The following is a 12,540-nucleotide window of genomic DNA, read 5'->3' as shown; positions in this document are numbered from 1 at the left end:
TTAAATATATTGAAATTACGTGGACAGTTCAGACTTTTGTCATGACTTTTGAATCATCACCAGTGTGTTTTATTGTGTTACATAAGACAATAATTTTGACTCCTTGTGGGTTTTGTACTTTGTTTCTGCCAAGTTTTTATTAAGCTTTCTGGTGTAAGTCTGTGTCTTAGTTAATATGTCAAAGCAAAGAGGGAAAGAAACTAATTCAATTCATAGTAAATCTTTAGTGTTCTTACTTTGTTTATGAAACACCATTCAGCAGTTTAAAAATGGTAGATGGACCTGTCTGGTTGACAATGAAGCCTCCTTTACTTGTGAAATATCTCCCTTAAGTCTCTGGAAATATTTATATTATGCACGCTGTTACTCTAGTATCTTTTCTTCTGATTTTAAGTGACTCAGTTCTACTTTAACATGGGTTTTGTGCATGTTTCTGCACTCAAAGATCAGTCAGATTTGCTTGGATTACAGCCCACTTTCCCTTTAAAATCAGTTAGGGTACTTTTGAAACTGAGTTGTTCCTCAGGTAGCATTTCGTGCAATCTCCCCTGAGCTTCTATTCTATGTTGAATAACACCAGCTTTTTCATCATCTATTGTTGAAGTGCTCCAGACCCTTTGTCATTCTGGTGGCCCTCTGTCAGACTTTTTCTAATACGTCCATGTCTTTATCATACTGTGAGGCAGTAGAATTGGACATTGAACTACAGAGACATTCTCTTTTTCATTCATTTCTGTGAAAGGTGTCACTTCATTTCTGAGATGTTTGAATCTCTATCAGAGTGAGGAAACTGCTGCATTCCATGAAAAGCTGGGGTTTAACCTCACCCTTTTCCTCATATTTAAAGATAAAGGAAGATGACCCTATTTTTTTCAGATAGATTTTTGTATTTTCATATGTGGTTTCTTATTCTTGACATGGATTATGGTAGGATTTGACAGGTTGATTCACACTTATAGTCTTCCATTCCAGACAGGTACCCTTATGCTCCTCGTGTAAACTGAAGACTAAGATTCATTCATTCAGGATTTAATACTATAAGTTGTTTGTGTCTAGTATATCAAGCTTAGGCACTGGTTCATTTCCAGTTTGAAGACCTTGGTCGCAGAAATGAGAAAAACCAAATCTGAGCCTCTTTAATGTAACTTCCTGCATCCATGAAACAAGCACTTCTGAACACATCTGGTGTTGCTCCGGAACAATCAGACAGATTTATAGTGTGGTCACCCCTAATCTGTATTGCTAGTATTGCTTGTATTTAAAAGACTGTCATCTATCTCATCAGAAAAAAAGTATTTGTGAAAAAGCTGAAGTGAACTCCTTGCCTGTCAAGAAAGATAGTTTACAAATACAGGATTAGGTTGTCCTAGAAAACAGAGCTGCTGATCTCAGTGTGGCAGCCTCTGGAGGTCTAAATCACATCCCATCTGAGATTTATTCCATTAGAATTTCATTTTTACTTTTTTTTCTTTTTCTTTTTTTCTTCCTTTCTTTCCCGCTTTCTCTCCTCTTTTGTCCTGTATTTCCAGCACTGGATGGTATTCTGTCCACCAGACACCTGCAGTTAGTAGATACGGCACATCTTAGCTAGGCATGAATGAAGTGCATCATATAATACTCATGAACAAAATCTGAATTTTATACTCTTGATAAATCAGATTATCCATTCCATACCCTGACACAGTTCTACATTTGACAATCAAATAAAATAGATAGGAAGATAGCTGAGAGAGTGAAACCAAATGTTTAAAATATTGGTAAATTTGTATGTGGTAGAAAAAGAGACATCTAAATGTAGAATAAAATACTGTATTATTTTTTTTACCAGTGTTTTTATCTCTGTGATGCCAGAGGTTCTGATCCTGCCAGAGACAATCAGATTTGATGAGGATATTAGCTTGGTTTGCAGCCAAGAAATAGGTATAAAGATCAGACATCATTATAACTTCCTGAAGTGTATTAAAAGTGAGGCTTATTTTATAAGAAGACCATTATTGTAATTATTCCAATTTATTTAAAATCAAGATTTTTGCACTGTATCCTTCCAATCTCTTATGTCTCAAGGCAGATCAAAACAAAATTTGTCATGTTCTATCCTAGCACTGGAATAGGCTTCCCAGGGAGATGGTTGAGTCGCCATCCCTGGATGTGTTTAAAAACTGTTTGTACATAATGCTCAGGGACATGATATAGCAGAGGGTTGTTAGAATTAAGGAAGTATGGTTAGGTCATGGTTGGACTCGATGATCTTTAAGGTCTTTTCCAACCTGAGTGATTCTGTGATTCTATGATCCACCTAGAGAGCAATCAACATTTATTTGTATCTGTTGCATGCATAGCCTTCTATCTAGAATGATTTTTGAGAGACCTAAGTTGACTGAATCTGTCTGTTTAATTGAGACGTACAGATCAGAACACAGCATCCACAGCAGCATCAGATCTCTGAAGACACTGGATCATAAATATAGTAAAAATATTGCTTTCCAAATGAAATCAGATAACCTGTGGTAAGGCATGTTGATAAGGGGGATACATTTCTTATTTATGCTGCTTGCTACTGCAAAGTATCATGTTTGTTGTTCATCTGTCTCTTCAGTGAATTCTAGATAAAATGTTGTTTCCTTCCTGGTTTTAGCTGTTATGAACATTAGCAAACCTTGAAGATAATTTGTCCTTAAATGTCATAACACTCTCTTTTTCTTTGGTCATTCGAAACACTTAACCCTGGCAGTATTTGGGAAACTTCATATATTTTGGGGCTAACATATATTATAACATGTATAATATTCTGATTTTTGAAATAACATTCTTGAAGACCTGATCACAATTCTTCACCACTTGGATTATTATTTTATTGCCATAGTCTCTACATTTTATCCACTCTGGACCTCGATGTTGTACCAAGTCATGCCTCTGCAAATTATTGCAAGATAAATTATTTTTTTCCATGGAAATCCCAAAAGGAAGTATATGTTACACCTCTGCTCTCAATTCATAGTATGAGCATACCTTATATTCTCTCTTGAACTTGGGCTGTCTATTTTTAGTCCATATAATACTAAAGCTGTTTGTAAAAACAAAACAAACAAAAAACTTATATCTTATTGACATTTTTCTGTCATTTTGGGGGAAAGGATCATCAGTTATGTGCTCATCTTCACACAATCAGTATATAAAGTTTATTTCTAAAATACTGTAATTTCAGACTAGGAGGAAGGCCTGATTTATGAAAATGTAGGAATTAAAGAAAAGAACAAAGTATAAAGTTAGTAATATTTGACCTGATTTATATATGATTATTTTGTATGGACATTCGCTATGATTATGTGATAACAGCCATTTGTCTTTAGATAAACTGCTCAATGCTACTGAGGCTATAAGTGCTACATAAATGAAAGTACGAGATTTGTCTATTTATGTAGTAAGATGTTGAGGTCACATCCTAGCCCTTGAAGTCTTAAATACAGAACTTTTAAACTCATAAATTAAGTCAAGTTTGGCTTTGTTAATTATTATATTGTTATATTGTTAATATAATTATTCTGTTGGAGTATCTCATCTAAATAACATTTTTTTTGTTTGTGTTCTGGGAGGTAAGTCTTGTCAAGAAATATTCTTCATAAATTGCAGCCATACTATTACAATTGGAAGGAAGAGAAGATGAGATCCCAAAGCTAGTTCTGCACTGCCACAATTCTGAGAACACAGCTCCAGTGAAATTTATACACCAGAAACCAACTTTATAGTCCAGTAACAGATTGTCAAGCACAGACTCACATTCACACTCAAATGCAACTAAAACTTACTTGATATTGTCATAGAAAAATGTGCAAAAGCAAGATTAGACAAAAGAAAAATGAATATACAAATAGAAAGAGGAATACACATCACTGAATGTTACAATGATTTTGTGTTATAGTACAAACTATACCCAGCAGCTAGTACATACTGTCTCTTATCAGTAGAGTAGTGAATGTACTGATAGGTACTGTGGGGCCATGTGTACCCTCACAGTATATTGTTTCCCTCTGTTCCCTTTGTTCCACCAATACAACAGGAAAAGCTCATTTTTGCCTTATTCTCTGGTCCAACTATTTATTTATCTTTGTCATGTAATTTATTTATTTAATTTTTTATAAATTGAGACAAAATTTGCCTTCAGAGCATCTCTTGTTCTTAAAAACCTAACAACTAATACATCTCACAATCTCCCACCATCAACCTTTTGCTGCCTAGGCAACACCTTCTCAAATTAAGTATGAATCAGAAGGAGAATTTAGAGAAATAGGTATGAAGGAAGAATAATCCCAGATTTCATAAGCATGAGATCTAGACGTATGTGTAGAAGCAGACCAAGAGGATTTAGAGAAGTGCCATCTTCAAGAGAGAACACATCACTGGAAGTGGAGATGTGCTATGGAAATAAGGGGAAGGTATGGAAAAATAAGTCTTGTAAAGATGATTTATCATGGTTTTAATTTATAAGAAAACTTGAGAACAATAATATCAGCGCTTTTTTATTACAGCCCTATTTGCCAAACCTAAAAATAAGCCACAAGCATTGTTCTTATCAAGATACACGCCCCTAAACTTTTGCCTTTGACTAAATATAGTTTGAACGGCAGCTATGCTGGCTTAAATGACTAAGCATTTCTTCAGAAACTAGAAAAGAAGACATGTGAACTTAGATTGTGAAAGTATCATCATTACAGTTTATCTCTTTTATAAACAAATTCTTAGTCCCAGTGTTCTCTGATTTTCAGAGGATGACATGAACTTTGTCCAGTGAAGTTTCCCAATGACTCCATCAGGAAAGTAAATAACTGATTGAGCCATTTGATTTAGTACTGGATGCCAAAGACACAAGGGTTTATTTTGAACAAAATTCCTGATTCCAAAGGCTATATTTTCATTCCACTCTTTTTCGTGGAAACTCTGACAATCTAAAGAAACCTTTGGACTGTTCAGTATTTCCTTTTACTTATCTTTTGACAAAGTAGGTCTACTAACAGATCTGCAAAGAGAGATAATATTTACCTCAATGGCAACTGAGATAATGTGAAAATCTGCTCCCAAAACATCCACATTTCTGTCCAATTTATGGTAGCTATACTAACCTACTGATGTAACATTGTCAGTTCTGTAAAATTTACTTGCTCTTGTGATTAAAAATCTTATTAAACTTACAGTGTATTTTAAACACGATTTCATACTTTTTTTCCAATTCTGTTAGGGCAAAATGTCTTCACCTAGTTCATGACATAGTTCCATTTAATTCTGTAAATTTAACACTAGCTTCTATAAAAAAAAAGAAAAATGAGAAAATGTTCTCTCCTTCTCTCCATTTATGCCCTCAATCCAAAGAGTTTAATAGCTAGCACATGAAGTAGTTCTTAGTCCTACTGTAATGGGAAGAGCATGAGTTAAATTTGCATCATGTGGCAGTGAAGTAAAAGACTGATCCATCATCTTAATGATAAAGTAGAAAAAAATGTTGTAGAGTAAGGGCTGCATGTCACCTTCCTGACTTGGATGTACTCTGGACTCATTTGTTAGCTGACTTCAGAGGGTCGAAAACTCCTTTTACTTCAGAAGTAAAGCACAAATTTACAGTAGTTCACTCAAACTGAGCACATCTAAATTCTAATAAAGACTTCAAAGCAGGAACAGAAAGGTATTAGGCACTCATGTGGGTATTTTGGAAAGTGAATATTTGGACTAGAACCTTGTATTTAAATTGGTTAAATTTAAGTGAGATGAACTGAAACCACTAACAATTTTTAGCAGGAGATGAACTTATACATTAGTCTGCTTTGTGAGGCAGGCCAAAGCGTCTGTTACAAATAAGGAAGTTATTTGAGACCTTCAAGGGACTAGATCACTGGAGACTTACTTAAATAGTCAAATCCTCACATTCTCATCTAACTAATGTCAAAGGCACTTTGGAGAAAGTTCAAAATCTTGACTGACTCTTTTCAGTTTATCAGTTCTACAACATTTTCCTATTATCATAGTAGTACAGGATGAGGATTCCTCATTAGTTAAATGTGCTGTCTTAGATTAAAGGTTAGTTTTGAAAGGGAGGTCCATCATCAGCTAATTTGTTTGTCTGCCTGGCAGGCTGTTATTTGCTGTGGAAAAACTTAAAGCCCACAGTATAATGGCATTTCTGTCTGGTATTCGTAATGCTAGCCACACAGTCCTCTTTCTCTAAAATTCATCTGCTCATTATTTCTTGAAGCCAACTTTATTTTTTCTGCAAGATGCAACAATAAGTAAACAACATATGTTGCTGATTCAAAGAATTAACAAGAGTATTTTTTGATGCTAAAAAATCCTCTCTGTTGAGTGTGTGCAATGTACTTTCTGCTTTCACTATTTTATCCTGTTTCTAAGTGTTTCCATTCAGAAGCTGAAAAGGACTTAGACGTTAATTGCACATTTGTTTTGAGACATTAATTGTCCTTCTAAATATACTTTACATAAACTCACACAAATATTTTTTTTCTTAATCTCTCAATCACTCTAGAAGCAATACAAGACTTGATCTTTAAAAAACTGTTTCATATTGTTGGGTAAATTGAAGTCCCTATTTTTTCTACTGGAGTAAGATTTCATCTCTGGATTAGTGACACCATGTTCAGCATACATGTTACTAGCAGCCATCAAACTGAGCCTGCTCATTCTGACGTTGTTTTCAGTGGAGAAGATCTGTACCCAAATGCCAACAAATTTTCCTTTTTAGGATTTCAGGTATATTATAAGTGTAATAGTGGAAAAATATTTTTTTACATTATACACAAAACCATATTGAAAATCATAACATTAAAATCAATAACATTTAACTAAAATACATAAATAGAATAATCCGTTTGATTTTTGGATGATCCTTTTCAGCAAACAAAAGGAGAGGTATAATTTTATTGTATGCTCAATTCTTTCCATTAATCTTACTCACCTCCAAAGTTTGCAGGAATGCCTCTGATTCACATGTTTACTAATATTCTCCGGCTCTTACTTTGTTCAAATAGTTCTTTGGCTTGGAAGAACATTTCTGTCAATTCTGTTTGTGTTTGTGTTCCTATAAATCTCAATTCACAGATCTATTTACATACAGAATTGTAATTAAATATCAGTAAGCATCATTTTTATGTTAAAAATAGCTATATGAACTAGACAAAAGATAAAGCCACATGAGTTTGTTGGCCTATCAAAAGTTGTGAGTAATCTATAATGAATCATATGAATTTTCAGATAGAGAAGATGGCAAAAAGTCTGAAAATCACATAATGAAAATAGAAAGGAACTCAGTATTGAAGAATAATTCTCATTTAGTAAAGTTAACCTGTACCCCAGCATTTTGCAGTCACTTTGTAAAAATCTTTTATTTATCTGAATGTTAAACTTATTTTTTTAATGCTCACCACTATGCTTGTTACTGGCAAAATATTCTCATGGCTTTATATAGAGTTTATTGTTGTATTCTGTTGGCACTACAACCTTTTATCTGTCAAAACTTATCCTTATGCATTCTTTAAAGACAGTACACTCCTTACAGATATAGGACATACTCTGTGTAAGATATAATACACAAATTTAGAACTGTGTAATACAGTGGGTGGTTCATGATATTTGATTCTCTGTAGCTGTGTAAATAAGGTGTGTATGCTAAATAAATTAAAGAAAGGTGGTCTTATATGTTTGGTATTTTTCTTCAAAATACTGAAACACATATGCATATTCAGTACTCATAAATTATGGCAACAGACTATGAAAATGACTGGGATAGGTAGAAACTATAGAAGTTTCATGGAACTGCAGTAAAATATCCAAAAAAGAAATATCTTCATGCAACAAGTTCAACGGTACTTTTTTTTTTGTGTGTGTGTTTTTTTTTTTTGCTGGTTGTTTTGTTTTTGTTTTTGTTCCCTACTATTCTCTGTTTCTTATTATTCTATGTTAGGAACATTTTAAGATGTATATTTACAGTTTGATATGTTTTAGGATAAATATATTTGTGTAATCACACAAAATGTATTTTTAGTCTATGGAGTAATAACGAGCATTTGATTCTAATGGTGATACCCCATCAAAAAATCAAAGAATAAGTATATTATTTCAAATGTCCAATCTAGTTATTTTTTCCAAATTTTCACAGAATGTTAGTATGTGGCATGCACATTGAGTGTTACTCAGTTACACAACCATCAGTTAGAATGTCTGATTTTTTATTCTTTTTTATTTTTATTTTTTAATATATGTATTCTCTGAGGATATGAGATCTGTGCTCTTAAACTATGCATACCCATTTGTATAGAATACTGTCAATTGTTTGTACTGTGATGTAGTCTGCATTTCATTGTTTCCATTTACTCAATTATTTCTAAATTTTCTTGACAATTCGTCCAGGAAGACCTATTTGAAATCAGGCATCTGCTTTTGATTAGAATCAGTTGTGGTTTGCACATATCAACTTCTAATCTTGCTTTAGACACTGGACCTTCGTGTGGTCACTAGTCCCTACTGGCTGAATGATTTCTAATTTGATTATCCTGCATTAGTCACCATCCACCAGATGTAGACATGAGAAATTTCCCAGTGGGTTTATAAAGCCATTTATGACAGGAAGCAATTTTTCAGTGCATTCATCACTTCAGTCTCTATCATGCCATTTCTTTCAACAAAGTGTTTTTGAAATGTAATACAGAAAAAGGTGAAATGATACAGCTCCATCTATAATTGTAATGGTGGCGTCTAGAAGTTCTTGATATAGCTAAAACTCAGCTGGATTGTTCACAGAAAAGTTAGTCTTCTACTTTCTAAATCATTAATACTAGCTTATGTACATTTCTGTTTTTGTGTGTCATTTTCAGTGATTCTTATATTTGTGAATGAATTGAATTTCAGTGATGTGGTATAATTCTGTTGCACAGGTAAGCATCACAGTCTCTTGCTCACTCCCCTTGCAGTGGAATGGGGAAGAAAATCAGAAGAGTAAAACAGAGAAAATGTATGAGTTGGCATAAGGACAGTTTAATATATGTAAAACAAAAGTTTCATACAAAAGCAAAGCAAAGCAAAGCAAAGCAAAGCAAAGCAAAGCAAAGCAAAGCAAAGCAATAAAATAAAATAAAATAAAATAAAATAAAATAAAATAAAATAAAATAAAATAAAATAAAATAAAATAAAATAAAATAAAATAAAATAATAAAATAAAATCTCTATTTCTGAACAGCAGGCAGAGGTTCAGCACTTCCAGATAAACAGGCCTCAAAATTCTGTCTCCCCAGACTCCCCAATCTTCCTTTCATCCAGCTTTTGTCACTGAACAAAATGTCATATGGTATGCAACATCCCTTTGCTTAACTTGGGTCAAATGTCCTTACTGTGTCCCCTCTCAGTTTGTGCATCTCTGGCCTACAGTGTGAGAAACAGAGATGATGATGGTGATATGTAACAGTAGATAAACCATCAGTATGTTCTCAGAGTCACAAAAAGACCACCGGTCCCAATCTCTCCTCAAGGAGGAGCACCCAGTGCAGATTGCCCAGGACTACATCCAGGTTGTTTCTGAACTTCTCCAAGGAGGTGACTTCACATCTGCTGGACAAACTATGCCAGTACTCCATCACCCACACAGTAAAGTGCTTCCAGATGTTCACATGGAACCTCCCACTTTCCTGTTTGTGCCCATTGCTTCTTGTTCTGTCACTTGGCACCGCTGAGAAGAGCCTAGCTCTGTCCTCTTTGCATTCTGTCATCAGGTGTTTATAGACATTCATTAAAAATTCTTGAGCCTTCTTTTCCCGAGGCTGAAGAATCCCAGCTCTCAGCCTTTCTTCATTGGAGAGATGATCTAGGCCCTTTGTCTTTCTCAACACTGCTTTTGTCTTAAGTTCAAAATATAGGACCATAGGAACTACCATGAAGAAAATTAATGCTATTCCTGTCAAAACGAGTACAAGTGGTTACTGACTACTCATAAATGTTTTGTTTTTAATGGTATGCAGTTAGTATGTCATTAGTTGCCAGTCATACTATACTGGCAATATTATAATAGTTCTGTATTAATTTATAATCACATTTTATTTCTATTTGGCTATCAACCTAAAATTATGTATAACAGAAACCAAAATTTTAATTAATGGATTGGTGTGCTGAGGCAGCAATGTCCCTGTAAGGGAACATCTTTTGAGAGCATCTGACATAGTTAGAAAAAATAGTCAGGTCTTCCAGGGCAGATACCTTTCTGAAGCAATCAGAAGGAGATGGCTCTGTTGTTTATTATGTGTATTATCAATTAGATCTTCAGGAAGAAAAGATACTACCTGCGAAACACAGAGGAGGGAAGAGGTGTTTACATGGGAAGGAGCACTAAGCTATATTATATGGGAGAGAAAAAAGAGGCAGATGACTTATTTCCTGTGGGACAGGGAAAAGGAAGAAATATAATGTGTCATGATATTCTTGAGAAATGTTCATATTCCAAATGCTTCTGAGAGGTAAAAACAAACAAAACTGACTCATGGCTGGGTCTTGGATTGAATGAAACGTATATTTAAAAAAAATATATTAATCTTGACTTTTCATCCAAGAAGAACAAGATGTACTTTGCATTTAAATATCAGGCCTGAAATCTTGTCAGCCATTCAAGACTTCTTTTTCTCACATCAGGAAAGTTAGTTCACCTGTTTTTTCTGGAAGACGTTATTCCCCTGTGTCTATCTAAAGAATTACACAAAAACAGGCTGACTTGAAAACATTGTGTAGGTTTTGTTGAATATTTGAGACAAGACTAAATTAGATGTTATGAAGTTGAAAATGGGGGAATGAAAGAAAGATAGAGGAGGTAGAAGCAACAGTGTAATTTCTGCTCTGAGTTTTCTTCCTGGTAGATACTGTTTAAAATTACATTGCTAATATGTACACTTTGGAAAAATCTTTTCAGAAAATGATGCAGAAATGATAATAAAAAAATCCATAGTGGTTAAATATTTTTTGTGCAATGTGCAGTTGGAGAGTCCAAAGGGAATAACCTAAATGTTAAACATATAGATTATCTTCTTGATCTGCCTAGTAATGGGATGGAGAAAGTGTAATCACTTGCAACAATGAGAATTTCTTCCTTTCTTCTTTCCTTCTTCTTCCTTCCTTCTTCTTTCTTTCTTTCTTTCTTTCTTTCTTTCTTTCTTTCTTTCTTTCTTTCTTTCTTTCTTTCTTTCTTTCTTTCTTTCTTTCTTTCTTTCTTTCTTTCTTTCTTTCTTTCTTTCTTTCTTTCTCTCTTTCTCTCTTTCTCCTCTCTTTCTCTCTTTCTCTCTTTCTCTCTTTCTCTCTTTCTCTCTTTCTCTCTCTTCTTCTTTCTTTCTTTCTTTCTTTCTTTCTTTCTTTCTTTCTTTCTTTCTTTCTTTCTTTCTTTCTTTCTTTCTTTCTTTCTTTCTTTCTTTCTTTCTTTCTTTCTTTCTTTTCTTTCTTTTCTTTCTTTTCTTTCTTTCTTTCTTTCTTTCTTTCTTTCTTTCTTTCTTTCTTTCTTTCTTTCTTTCTTTCTTTCTTTCTTTCTTTCTTTCTTTCTTTCTTTCTTTCTTTCTTTCTTTCTTTCTTTCTTTCTTTCTTTCTTTCTTTCTTTCTTTCTTTCTTTCTCTTACCTTCTCCTTCATTCTTTTCTTTACACCATTTTTTCCGTTCTTACTTTCTTTCTTTTCCCAGTATTTAATTTACTGTTATAAACAATTTTTATTATTCCTAATTTGGTAAATGAAAGTCTCTGAGAAATCTGTTTAGCTATGGAAAAAGAAATTTTTCCTGGACCTTGTGAGAAGCTTCAGTTCTTCATGGCTGTTATATCCAGTCACAGGAGAATACCTTGAGCAGAATGAGGTCTAGCATTCACTGAGTATATTTGGCCTTGAATTCCACAGTTTATTTTTATATAAGATAATTAAGTGTTGCCTAGAGCAAGGAGATGTGTGCATCATTTTCCTTCAGGGGTACATTGGTAATAGTATGAGTTGGCCAGCTCCTGGAAGGCTTTTCTGTTTATACTCATATTCAGCGCTAGCTCATATTTCTGTTTGTTTCTCCGTGGGCCACTTTGAGTAAAGCAGATATGTATTTACTCTGTGATCTACAGTCTTACAGAAATAAGGCACATTTCCTTAGTTGAGACCTGGCTGAATCTGAGCTGAAATCTGACATGTGGTTTATTTTAATGGGAAATTTCTTTTGTTTCACCATGGTATTTGTCATCTCAAAGTAACTGCAAGTTTTACTCATACATCCTCTCTCATGTGTGGGATTTCCCCTGTGATGGGAAAAAATAGCAGTGTGTCATGAAATTTGAGTACTGAAAGGGAACACCTTTTCTCAATCTTCAACTATTTGAAACACAAAGTAATAGCATCAAAATAGGAAGTCTAGTATCAAATAATACTGTTTTTTTCTTTTATTTTTTTTTCCATTTGACATAGTAAAAGCGGCATGTCACAGATGCTGCTGTGATATAAAAATTCAGTTCTCCCAGGCTCTCCAAAAGAAAAGGCATGC

This window comes from Cyrtonyx montezumae, unplaced genomic scaffold, assembly GCF_038088225.1.
Source record: "Cyrtonyx montezumae isolate F1298 unplaced genomic scaffold, pur_monq_1.0 scaffold_3, whole genome shotgun sequence".
NCBI lineage: Eukaryota > Metazoa > Chordata > Aves > Galliformes > Odontophoridae > Cyrtonyx > Cyrtonyx montezumae.
The sequence above is the reverse complement of the archived record's forward strand: the minus strand, read 5'-3'. Positions refer to the sequence as shown.